This window comes from Schistocerca nitens, unplaced genomic scaffold, assembly GCF_023898315.1.
Source record: "Schistocerca nitens isolate TAMUIC-IGC-003100 unplaced genomic scaffold, iqSchNite1.1 HiC_scaffold_385, whole genome shotgun sequence".
Taxonomy (NCBI): Eukaryota; Metazoa; Arthropoda; class Insecta; order Orthoptera; family Acrididae; genus Schistocerca; species Schistocerca nitens.
In genome coordinates, this window is record NW_026045919.1 from 340,382 (window position 1) to 353,865 (window position 13,484).

At 47.0% G+C, this 13,484-nt stretch overlaps 9 non-coding genes across 9 annotated transcripts; all 9 read right to left on the reverse strand.

The window, feature by feature from the left end:
- Positions 1 to 715: 715 nt before the first annotated feature.
- Trnas-cga (transfer RNA serine (anticodon CGA)) lies at positions 716 to 797 on the reverse strand. Its single transcript has one exon. It is a non-coding gene; the product is annotated as a tRNA-Ser (tRNA).
- Positions 798 to 934: 137 nt separating this feature from the next.
- Positions 935 to 1,007, reverse strand: Trnak-uuu (transfer RNA lysine (anticodon UUU)). The gene has a single exon. It is a non-coding gene; the product is annotated as a tRNA-Lys (tRNA).
- Positions 1,008 to 1,544: 537 nt separating this feature from the next.
- Positions 1,545 to 1,617, reverse strand: Trnaf-gaa (transfer RNA phenylalanine (anticodon GAA)). Its single transcript has one exon. It is a non-coding gene; the product is annotated as a tRNA-Phe (tRNA).
- Positions 1,618 to 5,633: 4,016 nt separating this feature from the next.
- Trnas-cga (transfer RNA serine (anticodon CGA)) lies at positions 5,634 to 5,715 on the reverse strand. Its single transcript has one exon. It is a non-coding gene; the product is annotated as a tRNA-Ser (tRNA).
- Positions 5,716 to 5,852: 137 nt separating this feature from the next.
- On the reverse strand, positions 5,853 to 5,925 carry Trnak-uuu (transfer RNA lysine (anticodon UUU)). Its single transcript has one exon. It is a non-coding gene; the product is annotated as a tRNA-Lys (tRNA).
- A 537-nt stretch (positions 5,926 to 6,462) lies between these two features.
- Trnaf-gaa (transfer RNA phenylalanine (anticodon GAA)) lies at positions 6,463 to 6,535 on the reverse strand. The gene has a single exon. It is a non-coding gene; the product is annotated as a tRNA-Phe (tRNA).
- Positions 6,536 to 10,543: 4,008 nt separating this feature from the next.
- On the reverse strand, positions 10,544 to 10,625 carry Trnas-cga (transfer RNA serine (anticodon CGA)). The gene has a single exon. It is a non-coding gene; the product is annotated as a tRNA-Ser (tRNA).
- A 137-nt stretch (positions 10,626 to 10,762) lies between these two features.
- Trnak-uuu (transfer RNA lysine (anticodon UUU)) lies at positions 10,763 to 10,835 on the reverse strand. The gene has a single exon. It is a non-coding gene; the product is annotated as a tRNA-Lys (tRNA).
- Positions 10,836 to 11,372: 537 nt separating this feature from the next.
- Positions 11,373 to 11,445, reverse strand: Trnaf-gaa (transfer RNA phenylalanine (anticodon GAA)). The gene has a single exon. It is a non-coding gene; the product is annotated as a tRNA-Phe (tRNA).
- Between the last annotated feature and the right edge of the window lie 2,039 nt (positions 11,446 to 13,484).

The following is a 13,484-nucleotide window of genomic DNA, read 5'->3' on the forward strand; positions in this document are numbered from 1 at the left end:
CACTCGGCCACGACTGCCTGTGGCAATATCGACTTCCGACAAGTGAAAGTGACATCTTTAGAAGCAATCCGATGGCAGAAAGCGGCGTGGCCTCACTCTTTTCTCTAGTGTTTCCATTGCCAGCACATTAGCCGTTACGAAAGTGTATTAATTTTCGCCCAGACAGGGGCTTCAACCCAACACCCTTTGGTTGAAAACCTAACGCTCTACCGACTGAGCTACCGTACAGCTGCGTGGTGTGCGAGTGATTCACATGTCGTAATTACTGGCTTATGGCTCCAATGGCGACTTCACCGACTTCCCACTGACGCACCGCTGACGCTGCTTTTCTGTCGTCTTAAGCGGTGGACATACTTGCAAGTAGCTGCGAGATCTTAACAAAAGAAACGCTGCACCATTGCTTTTGCCGCACTCGAATGACTGAATTTCGATTCTTAAAAAGAAATGAATGTTCGCTCTGTCCAACACTTCCAAGCACATCTGTGTACTCACAAACTCGGCGTCGGCGCGAGAAAATGACGGGAGCGCACTCGTGGGCCTGCGACGGCTTTCTGCAGTCCCAGCGTCAGTGCGAGGTGAACCGGTAGCCACAGGAAGCAGCGGCCGTTGCGAAACTCAGTATTCTTAAATTTTCGTCTTGTTGAGAGTGGCGTCATTGGTTTGCATCCGCGTTCACGTGTGTGAAAATATTTGCTGCTCTTTACGCAAAATCGCACGCAGCCGGTAGGACTCGAACCTACGCTCCCAGAGGGAATCTGATTTCGAGTCAGACGCCTTAACCACTCGGCCACGACTGCCGGTAGCGCGAGTTCTGCCGACACATGCAACTGCTACCGTTTAAAGCACTGTGGTGTCAGGAAACGGCGTAGTTGCATTCTTTTCCGTAGTGTTTCCACCTCTACTAGACGAATCACTACCAAAGTATTAAAATTTCCGCCCGGACAGGGACTTGAACCCTGGACCCTTAGGTTAAAAGCCTAATGCTCTACCGACTGAGCTATCCGGGCTCACAAGACGTTTGTAAACCTTCCACGATACACAACTGCACATTGACTCATGTCCTTTACTGTTGTGCACTCGCTGCATGGAGCTGTAACTAATAAAACGTCGCCTGGATGCTGTCTACAAACTTATCGTGCTAAGCTCGTAACAGACTATCGAAGAATGCTGACACATGACGCAAGAACAAATTGCAGCAATCGTTACGTCTCATACGTTGGAGCAGAGGATTTACGTGTTCTGTCGACACTCACTGGGCAACTGGAAAATTCACAAGCATTTCGAATGCAATGTTTCCCACGTTTTCGCTCATTTCACGGTTCCGTTGGAGACGTTCTTCACGTCCTGACACAAAAAAGGGAACGCAATAGGTAGGACTTTTTTTTATTTTCTTGCTTCCCAGGCATTTGCCTACTGTGTTCCTCTTATGGCATGCACTGGACAACCAGAACAGCTACAGGAGGGAGTCATTTTTGTTCTCGGCGGTAGTTACATTATCACAAACTCAGAGCAATTCCATTGGCGTCAGCTTCAAAACGAATGCATGCCGAAACCCGGGATCGAACCAGGGACCTTTAGATCTTCAGTCTAACGCTCTCCCAACTGAGCTATTTCGGCTGACGTTGAACGTCTCTGTTTTGCACGTCTTCGTTGACCTCTGCCCCGTCGCCAATTTCACAGTCATCTTCATCTGATAAGACACAGGGACGCTGAAAGGCGAGCAGCAGATGCAGTGAAGTACCACACACATTTCTTCTGCTTCCATCATCGTAACAAGCAAACACTTCGACTCGATTCATGTAATATTGACTTCGCTGACGCTAGAAAACCTGTGCTATATCGATGCCACGTGCAACTCGTGTGCAAAGAACGAGACACAAGAAGCAGTGAGCCTCTCCAGCGTGTGAGAGGCAGCATCTAGCAGATACACACGGTAAAACATTTAACTTGCGCTAGCTCATAAATTGCTACACGTCATCGTCTGCAAGCTAAAATGGACACATCTGCACTGCCCAGAGAGGTGACACTTGCACTGACACCTGGTGGACGGCTGTGAGACGAGGAGATGAGCTGTGGCTTCTGGGCGCGACTGTAGCGCTGCACCCTGCACATTGCTGGCGATCCACGTGTTTAGTGGAGACGCAACCGCTAGGATGCAGCTGAACGTCCTTCTTCTGAGAGCGAGAAAATTTTCGCAGTCGGCAGGACTCGAACCTACGCTCCCAGAGGGAATCTGATTTCAAGTCAGACGCCTTAACCACTTTTTTTTTTTTTTTTTTTTTTTTTTTTATACTCGAACCCACAATCCCCGGTTTAGGAGACCGATGCCTTATCCATTTTTTTTTTTTTGCCTTATCCATTTTTTTTTAACGCCTTAACCACTTTTTTTTTATCTTTTTTTTTGTCTCCTTGCAGCTCGGTGGAGGCGTGTTGGGCAGGGGTCGAATCCCGAGGCCTGGCCATGACGTCTCCTCCTCCCTGCACTGAAGCACAGTCGCACCAAGACGTAGTAATTGTCCTTGGTTCAGAGTCTTATGATACTTATATGTGGACACGGGGGTCATGATGCGTCGTCTATCCAAACAGGTAAAAGCTTGGCAGGAAGGTAAAAGAACTAAGAACTAGCGAGAATGTCTTCCGTATCATGAAGTGAGATCAGTATGCCCCTATACCGGTGCCATTAATGCATCTGGCGCAGTAATTATCAATAGAAGTGGAAACTTAACCAATCCCCTGCTTTTCGAAAACAATACTAAGCATATTCGCAAAGTCCCTCTTAAGATGTGGGAAAGATTTTTGCGTCCAGTACTCATGAAGCATGTAACCAATAAACGAAATAAAATCGGAAAGACCATCACCATCAACCACTGCAAAAATGTAACGGCCAAGAAGCCACATAATGGTGTTGTTCTTTGTCCGGGGATAAAAAACCGTGTCCGGCCAGCAGAGGATATCAGTTGTAAATGCCGATTCCGAACTCCTGGTGAGTAACGCCAATTGTCGGCGCAGCCAGTACCACATGCGAAGACGGTCAGCGCAGGTAAATCGGTGTGGGAGCGTATCAACACAACCACACGTTTGACAAAGCGGAGAGACACATAAACCTATACGATGAAGTCGTACGTTCGTAGGAATCAGCTGATTAACCACCTTATACCATAGGGAGGCAACAGTTGCTGAATGAACGGGTAAGCTAATATTCGTCCATATGTTACGCCAATTAAAACGGGGATACTGCAAAACAATCGGGTTGGAAGAAAACGACCTGTGCCATTTGGCAAGCAGTGTTCGCGTAGTAAAAACAGGACGACGTTGTAAGTGGAGATCCAGGTAACTAATCTCAATGTAGAAGTCCCGAACATGTCGTAGCTTCGCATTTAGAGACCCTACGTTAATAGGCGGTGACAAGCTCTCAGGACGAACGACATGGAGTAATCGCGAAGTAACAGTCGGGGACTCAGAAAATAAAAGATGGAGGGTTCGCTTAACATAAAGGGCAGCAGCCTTGACACGGACATCGGTGAACGACAAGCCGCCCTCAAGACGCGGCTTCGTAAAAACATCACAACGTAATTTAAAAATGTGCCCCCGCCAAATATATCTGTTAATAAGCTGGACCATTTTTGCACCCTGCATTCGGGGAAGCGGAAACAACTGAGCAACGTAATATACTTTACATAAAACATAAGTGTCTAATACACGCTTTTTTTGCAGTAGCGGTATCGAACGCCATGAGTGTTCGAATAAAACACCTTGAAGCTTGGAAATGGCCACTTGCCAATTTTTTGCAGCCATACGAAGAGGACACCGTTCAAGATAGATACCTAAATGTGTATGGTGTTCAACAGCCATAACCCACGGAATAACCACACGTTCAAAGCCCCGCAAATTCAGGAGTTTGCTTTTACGGGGGTTAATACGAGAACCTGAGGCTGCAGAAAATTTATCTAGTTCCATTTTCAACAGCGGCACTTCTGCGGCGGAACGAAGCAAAACAACCAAATCATCAGCATAAGCTGTTGCTGTCTGGGTAACCCCAGAGATCGTAAGACCACGAAGTGTCGAGTTGAGACGTGTGAGGAGTGGTTGAAGGGAGAGAGCATAAAGGGTCATGGATAAAGGGCTACCTTGCGGGACGCCACGTTTAATATCAATGACCTTCGTCAGCTGGCCATTAATGTCAATCTTAGCAGAAATGCCAGTCGTCATATTCTTAAGTACCAGCAGCGCCTTTTCATTAAAACCGAGTCGGCGCAGCAGAAGCTCTAAAAACGAATGGGACACACGATCAAAAGCCTTACTAAAATCAACAAATAAAAGCGCACAGGAAATATTGGTGACAGCGACAATCGACACAATATCACGATACCCCGCCAGAGGCGTCAAGATGGAGCGCCCCGGAAAGCAGCTTTGACAAGGAGTTATCACAGGTGTAAGCAAGAGGGATAGACGTGCATTAACAGCCCTAGCAGCCGTCTTATAATCAAAATTTAAAAGGGTTAAAGGACGAAAGTCACTAGCTGTCTTCAAACCAGCAGCTTTCGGTATCAGGACAACCGTACCTCTCTTGAAATCGGCTGGAATTGAGCCACCATTCAAAATTTCATTTACTATATCCGTAAAAACAGGCCCTATAATAGGCCAAAAGCGAACAAAAAACTCCTTAGGAAGGCCATCCGGACCAGGAGATTTGTGAGATGGTGAACAAGCAATAAAAGCTGAAATTTCGTCTGCAGTAAAAGGAGCTAAAAATTCCGTATTATGGTCCTCTGTTAAAACTGATGGGATAGCAGTTAAAATCTCGTCATTATCAACCGGATCAGAATCAGCCACAGCATATAAGGTCTCATAGTAGCAGGTAAGTTCATGGGTTATTTGATTCTGTAAGGTAAGCCGGCGACCATCAGCTGCCATTAACCACTCGGCCACGACTGCCTGTGGCAATATCGACTTCCGACAAGTGAAAGTGACATCTTTAGAAGCAATCCGATGGCAGAAAGCGGCGTGGCCTCACTCTTTTCTCTAGTGTTTCCATTGCCAGCACATTAGCCGTTACGAAAGTGTATTAATTTTCGCCCAGACAGGGGCTTCAACCCAACACCCTTTGGTTGAAAACCTAACGCTCTACCGACTGAGCTACCGTACAGCTGCGTGGTGTGCGAGTGATTCACATGTCGTAATTACTGGCTTATGGCTCCAATGGCGACTTCACCGACTTCCCACTGACGCACCGCTGACGCTGCTTTTCTGTCGTCTTAAGCGGTGGACATACTTGCAAGTAGCTGCGAGATCTTAACAAAAGAAACGCTGCACCATTGCTTTTGCCGCACTCGAATGACTGAATTTCGATTCTTAAAAAGAAATGAATGTTCGCTCTGTCCAACACTTCCAAGCACATCTGTGTACTCACAAACTCGGCGTCGGCGCGAGAAAATGACGGGAGCGCACTCGTGGGCCTGCGACGGCTTTCTGCAGTCCCAGCGTCAGTGCGAGGTGAACCGGTAGCCACAGGAAGCAGCGGCCGTTGCGAAACTCAGTATTCTTAAATTTTCGTCTTGTTGAGAGTGGCGTCATTGGTTTGCATCCGCGTTCACGTGTGTGAAAATATTTGCTGCTCTTTACGCAAAATCGCACGCAGCCGGTAGGACTCGAACCTACGCTCCCAGAGGGAATCTGATTTCGAGTCAGACGCCTTAACCACTCGGCCACGACTGCCGGTAGCGCGAGTTCTGCCGACACATGCAACTGCTACCGTTTAAAGCACTGTGGTGTCAGGAAACGGCGTAGTTGCATTCTTTTCCGTAGTGTTTCCACCTCTACTAGACGAATCACTACCAAAGTATTAAAATTTCCGCCCGGACAGGGACTTGAACCCTGGACCCTTAGGTTAAAAGCCTAATGCTCTACCGACTGAGCTATCCGGGCTCACAAGACGTTTGTAAACCTTCCACGATACACAACTGCACATTGACTCATGTCCTTTACTGTTGTGCACTCGCTGCATGGAGCTGTAACTAATAAAACGTCGCCTGGATGCTGTCTACAAACTTATCGTGCTAAGCTCGTAACAGACTATCGAAGAATGCTGACACATGACGCAAGAACAAATTGCAGCAATCGTTACGTCTCATACGTTGGAGCAGAGGATTTACGTGTTCTGTCGACACTCACTGGGCAACTGGAAAATTCACAAGCATTTCGAATGCAATGTTTCCCACGTTTTCGCTCATTTCACGGTTCCGTTGGAGACGTTCTTCACGTCCTGACACAAAAAAGGGAACGCAATAGGTAGGACTTTTTTTTATTTTCTTGCTTCCCAGGCATTTGCCTACTGTGTTCCTCTTATGGCATGCACTGGACAACCAGAACAGCTACAGGAGGGAGTCATTTTTGTTCTCGGCGGTAGTTACATTATCACAAACTCAGAGCAATTCCATTGGCGTCAGCTTCAAAACGAATGCATGCCGAAACCCGGGATCGAACCAGGGACCTTTAGATCTTCAGTCTAACGCTCTCCCAACTGAGCTATTTCGGCTGACGTTGAACGTCTCTGTTTTGCACGTCTTCGTTGACCTCTGCCCCGTCGCCAATTTCACAGTCATCTTCATCTGATAAGACACAGGGACGCTGAAAGGCGAGCAGCAGATGCAGTGAAGTACCACACACATTTCTTCTGCTTCCATCATCGTAACAAGCAAACACTTCGACTCGATTCATGTAATATTGACTTCGCTGACGCTAGAAAACCTGTGCTATATCGATGCCACGTGCAACTCGTGTGCAAAGAACGAGACACAAGAAGCAGTGAGCCTCTCCAGCGTGTGAGAGGCAGCATCTAGCAGATACACACGGTAAAACATTTGACTTGCGCTAGCTCATAAATTGCTACACGTCATCGTCTGCAAGCTAAAATGGACACATCTGCACTGCCCAGAGAGGTGACACTTGCACTGACACCTGGTGGACGGCTGTGAGACGAGGAGATGAGCTGTGGCTTCTGGGCGCGACTGTAGCGCTGCACCCTGCACATTGCTGGCGATCCACGTGTTTAGTGGAGACGCAACCGCTAGGATGCAGCTGAACGTCCTTCTTCTGAGAGCGAGAAAATTTTCGCAGTCGGCAGGACTCGAACCTACGCTCCCAGAGGGAATCTGATTTCAAGTCAGACGCCTTAACCACTTTTTTTTTTTTTTTTTTTTTTTTTATACTCGAACCCACAATCCCCGGTTTAGGAGACCGATGCCTTATCCATTTTTTTTTGCCTTACCCATTTTTTTTAACGCCTTAACCACTTTTTTTTATCTTTTTTTTTGTCTCCTTGCAGCTCGGTGGAGGCGTGTTGGGCAGGGGTCGAATCCCGAGGCCTGGCCATGACGTCTCCTCCTCCCTGCACTGAAGCACAGTCGCACCAAGACGTAGTAATTGTCCTTGGTTCAGAGTCTTATGATACTTATATGTGGACACGGGGGTCATGATGCGTCGTCTATCCAAACAGGTAAAAGCTTGGCAGGAAGGTAAAAGAACTAAGAACTAGCGAGAATGTCTTCCGTATCATGAAGTGAGATCAGTATGCCCCTATACCGGTGCCATTAATGCATCTGGCGCAGTAATTATCAATAGAAGTGGAAACTTAACCAATCCCCTGCTTTTCGAAAACAATACTAAGCATATTCGCAAAGTCCCTCTTAAGATGTGGGAAAGATTTTTGCGTCCAGTACTCATGAAGCATGTAACCAATAAACGAAATAAAATCGGAAAGACCATCACCATCAACCACTGCAAAAATGTAACGGCCAAGAAGCCACATAATGGTGTTGTTCTTTGTCCGGGGATAAAAAAACCGTGTCCGGCCAGCAGAGGATATCAGTTGTAAATGCCGATTCCGAACTCCTGGTGAGTAACGCCAATTGTCGGCGCAGCCAGTACCACATGCGAAGACGGTCAGCGCAGGTAAATCGGTGTGGGAGCGTATCAACACAACCACACGTTTGACAAAGCGGAGAGACACATAAACCTATACGATGAAGTCGTACGTTCGTAGGAATCAGCTGATTAACCACCTTATACCATAGGGAGGCAACAGTTGCTGAATGAACGGGTAAGCTAATATTCGTCCATATGTTACGCCAATTAAAACGGGGATACTGCAAAACAATCGGGTTGGAAGAAAACGACCTGTGCCATTTGGCAAGCAGTGTTCGCGTAGTAAAAACAGGACGACGTTGTAAGTGGAGATCCAGGTAACTAATCTCAATGTAGAAGTCCCGAACATGTCGTAGCTTCGCATTTAGAGACCCTACGTTAATAGGCGGTGACAAGCTCTCAGGACGAACGACATGGAGTAATCGCGAAGTAACAGTCGGGGACTCAGAAAATAAAAGATGGAGGGTTCGCTTAACATAAAGGGCAGCAGCCTTGACACGGACATCGGTGAACGACAAGCCGCCCTCAAGACGCGGCTTCGTAAAAACATCACAACGTAATTTAAAAATGTGCCCCCGCCAAATATATCTGTTAATAAGCTGGACCATTTTTGCACCCTGCATTCGGGGAAGCGGAAACAACTGAGCAACGTAATATACTTTACATAAAACATAAGTGTCTAATACACGCTTTTTTTGCAGTAGCGGTATCGAACGCCATGAGTGTTCGAATAAAACACCTTGAAGCTTGGAAATGGCCACTTGCCAATTTTTTGCAGCCATACGAAGAGGACACCGTTCAAGATAGATACCTAAATGTGTATGGTGTTCAACAGCCATAACCCACGGAATAACCACACGTTCAAAGCCCCGCAAATTCAGGAGTTTGCTTTTACGGGGGTTAATACGAGAACCTGAGGCTGCAGAAAATTTATCTAGTTCCATTTTCAACAGCGGCACTTCTGCGGCGGAACGAAGCAAAACAACCAAATCATCAGCATAAGCTGTTGCTGTCTGGGTAACCCCAGAGATCGTAAGACCACGAAGTGTCGAGTTGAGACGTGTGAGGAGTGGTTGAAGGGAGAGAGCATAAAGGGTCATGGATAAAGGGCTACCTTGCGGGACGCCACGTTTAATATCAATGACCTTCGTCAGCTGGCCATTAATGTCAATCTTAGCAGAAATGCCAGTCGTCATATTCTTAAGTACCAGCAGCGCCTTTTCATTAAAACCGAGTCGGCGCAGCAGAAGCTCTAAAAACGAATGGGACACACGATCAAAAGCCTTACTAAAATCAACAAATAAAAGCGCACAGGAAATATTGGTGACAGCGACAATCGACACAATATCACGATACCCCGCCAGAGGCGTCAAGATGGAGCGCCCCGGAAAGCAGCTTTGACAAGGAGTTATCACAGGTGTAAGCAAGAGGGATAGACGTGCATTAACAGCCCTAGCAGCCGTCTTATAATCAAAATTTAAAAGGGTTAAAGGACGAAAGTCACTAGCTGTCTTCAAACCAGCAGCTTTCGGTATCAGGACAACCGTACCTCTCTTGAAATCGGCTGGAATTGAGCCACCATTCAAAATTTCATTTACTATATCCGTAAAAACAGGCCCTATAATAGGCCAAAAGCGAACAAAAAACTCCTTAGGAAGGCCATCCGGACCAGGAGATTTGTGAGATGGTGAACAAGCAATAAAAGCTGAAATTTCGTCTGCAGTAAAAGGAGCTAAAAATTCCGTATTATGGTCCTCTGTTAAAACTGATGGGATAGCAGTTAAAATCTCGTCATTATCAACCGGATCAGAATCAGCCACAGCATATAAGGTCTCATAGTAGCAGGTAAGTTCATGGGTTATTTGATTCTGTAAGGTAAGCCGGCGACCATCAGCTGCCATTAACCACTCGGCCACGACTGCCTGTGGCAATATCGACTTCCGACAAGTGAAAGTGACATCTTTAGAAGCAATCCGATGGCAGAAAGCGGCGTGGCCTCACTCTTTTCTCTAGTGTTTCCATTGCCAGCACATTAGCCGTTACGAAAGTGTATTAATTTTCGCCCAGACAGGGGCTTCAACCCAACACCCTTTGGTTGAAAACCTAACGCTCTACCGACTGAGCTACCGTACAGCTGCGTGGTGTGCGAGTGATTCACATGTCGTAATTACTGGCTTATGGCTCCAATGGCGACTTCACCGACTTCCCACTGACGCACCGCTGACGCTGCTTTTCTGTCGTCTTAAGCGGTGGACATACTTGCAAGTAGCTGCGAGATCTTAACAAAAGAAACGCTGCACCATTGCTTTTGCCGCACTCGAATGACTGAATTTCGATTCTTAAAAAGAAATGAATGTTCGCTCTGTCCAACACTTCCAAGCACATCTGTGTACTCACAAACTCGGCGTCGGCGCGAGAAAATGACGGGAGCGCACTCGTGGGCCTGCGACGGCTTTCTGCAGTCCCAGCGTCAGTGCGAGGTGAACCGGTAGCCACAGGAAGCAGCGGCCGTTGCGAAACTCAGTATTCTTAAATTTTCGTCTTGTTGAGAGTGGCGTCATTGGTTTGCATCCGCGTTCACGTGTGTGAAAATATTTGCTGCTCTTTACGCAAAATCGCACGCAGCCGGTAGGACTCGAACCTACGCTCCCAGAGGGAATCTGATTTCGAGTCAGACGCCTTAACCACTCGGCCACGACTGCCGGTAGCGCGAGTTCTGCCGACACATGCAACTGCTACCGTTTAAAGCACTGTGGTGTCAGGAAACGGCGTAGTTGCATTCTTTTCCGTAGTGTTTCCACCTCTACTAGACGAATCACTACCAAAGTATTAAAATTTCCGCCCGGACAGGGACTTGAACCCTGGACCCTTAGGTTAAAAGCCTAATGCTCTACCGACTGAGCTATCCGGGCTCACAAGACGTTTGTAAACCTTCCACGATACACAACTGCACATTGACTCATGTCCTTTACTGTTGTGCACTCGCTGCATGGAGCTGTAACTAATAAAACGTCGCCTGGATGCTGTCTACAAACTTATCGTGCTAAGCTCGTAACAGACTATCGAAGAATGCTGACACATGACGCAAGAACAAATTGCAGCAATCGTTACGTCTCATACGTTGGAGCAGAGGATTTACGTGTTCTGTCGACACTCACTGGGCAACTGGAAAATTCACAAGCATTTCGAATGCAATGTTTCCCACGTTTTCGCTCATTTCACGGTTCCGTTGGAGACGTTCTTCACGTCCTGACACAAAAAAGGGAACGCAATAGGTAGGACTTTTTTTTATTTTCTTGCTTCCCAGGCATTTGCCTACTGTGTTCCTCTTATGGCATGCACTGGACAACCAGAACAGCTACAGGAGGGAGTCATTTTTGTTCTCGGCGGTAGTTACATTATCACAAACTCAGAGCAATTCCATTGGCGTCAGCTTCAAAACGAATGCATGCCGAAACCCGGGATCGAACCAGGGACCTTTAGATCTTCAGTCTAACGCTCTCCCAACTGAGCTATTTCGGCTGACGTTGAACGTCTCTGTTTTGCACGTCTTCGTTGACCTCTGCCCCGTCGCCAATTTCACAGTCATCTTCATCTGATAAGACACAGGGACGCTGAAAGGCGAGCAGCAGATGCAGTGAAGTACCACACACATTTCTTCTGCTTCCATCATCGTAACAAGCAAACACTTCGACTCGATTCATGTAATATTGACTTCGCTGACGCTAGAAAACCTGTGCTATATCGATGCCACGTGCAACTCGTGTGCAAAGAACGAGACACAAGAAGCAGTGAGCCTCTCCAGCGTGTGAGAGGCAGCATCTAGCAGATACACACGGTAAAACATTTGACTTGCGCTAGCTCATAAATTGCTACACGTCATCGTCTGCAAGCTAAAATGGACACATCTGCACTGCCCAGAGAGGTGACACTTGCACTGACACCTGGTGGACGGCTGTGAGACGAGGAGATGAGCTGTGGCTTCTGGGCGCGACTGTAGCGCTGCACCCTGCACATTGCTGGCGATCCACGTGTTTAGTGGAGACGCAACCGCTAGGATGCAGCTGAACGTCCTTCTTCTGAGAGCGAGAAAATTTTCGCAGTCGGCAGGACTCGAACCTACGCTCCCAGAGGGAATCTGATTTCAAGTCAGACGCCTTAACCACTTTTTTTTTTTTTTTTTTTTTTTTTTTTATACTCGAACCCACAATCCCCGGTTTAGGAGACCGATGCCTTATCCATTTTTTTTTTGCCTTATCCATTTTTTTTTAACGCCTTAACCACTTTTTTTTTATCTTTTTTTTTGTCTCCTTGCAGCTCGGTGGAGGCGTGTTGGGCAGGGGTCGAATCCCGAGGCCTGGCCATGACGTCTCCTCCTCCCTGCACTGAAGCACAGTCGCACCAAGACGTAGTAATTGTCCTTGGTTCAGAGTCTTATGATACTTATATGTGGACACGGGGGTCATGATGCGTCGTCTATCCAAACAGGTAAAAGCTTGGCAGGAAGGTAAAAGAACTAAGAACTAGCGAGAATGTCTTCCGTATCATGAAGTGAGATCAGTATGCCCCTATACCGGTGCCATTAATGCATCTGGCGCAGTAATTATCAATAGAAGTGGAAACTTAACCAATCCCCTGCTTTTCGAAAACAATACTAAGCATATTCGCAAAGTCCCTCTTAAGATGTGGGAAAGATTTTTGCGTCCAGTACTCATGAAGCATGTAACCAATAAACGAAATAAAATCGGAAAGACCATCACCATCAACCACTGCAAAAATGTAACGGCCAAGAAGCCACATAATGGTGTTGTTCTTTGTCCGGGGATAAAAAACCGTGTCCGGCCAGCAGAGGATATCAGTTGTAAATGCCGATTCCGAACTCCTGGTGAGTAACGCCAATTGTCGGCGCAGCCAGTACCACATGCGAAGACGGTCAGCGCAGGTAAATCGGTGTGGGAGCGTATCAACACAACCACACGTTTGACAAAGCGGAGAGACACATAAACCTATACGATGAAGTCGTACGTTCGTAGGAATCAGCTGATTAACCACCTTATACCATAGGGAGGCAACAGTTGCTGAATGAACGGGTAAGCTAATATTCGTCCATATGTTACGCCAATTAAAACGGGGATACTGCAAAACAATCGGGTTGGAAGAAAACGACCTGTGCCATTTGGCAAGCAGTGTTCGCGTAGTAAAAACAGGACGACGTTGTAAGTGGAGATCCAGGTAACTAATCTCAATGTAGAAGTCCCGAACATGTCGTAGCTTCGCATTTAGAGACCCTACGTTAATAGGCGGTGACAAGCTCTCAGGACGAACGACATGGAGTAATCGCGAAGTAACAGTCGGGGACTCAGAAAATAAAAGATGGAGGGTTCGCTTAACATAAAGGGCAGCAGCCTTGACACGGACATCGGTGAACGACAAGCCGCCCTCAAGACGCGGCTTCGTAAAAACATCACAACGTAATTTAAAAATGTGCCCCCGCCAAATATATCTGTTAATAAGCTGGACCATTTTTGCACCCTGCATTCGGGGAAGCGGAAACAACTGAG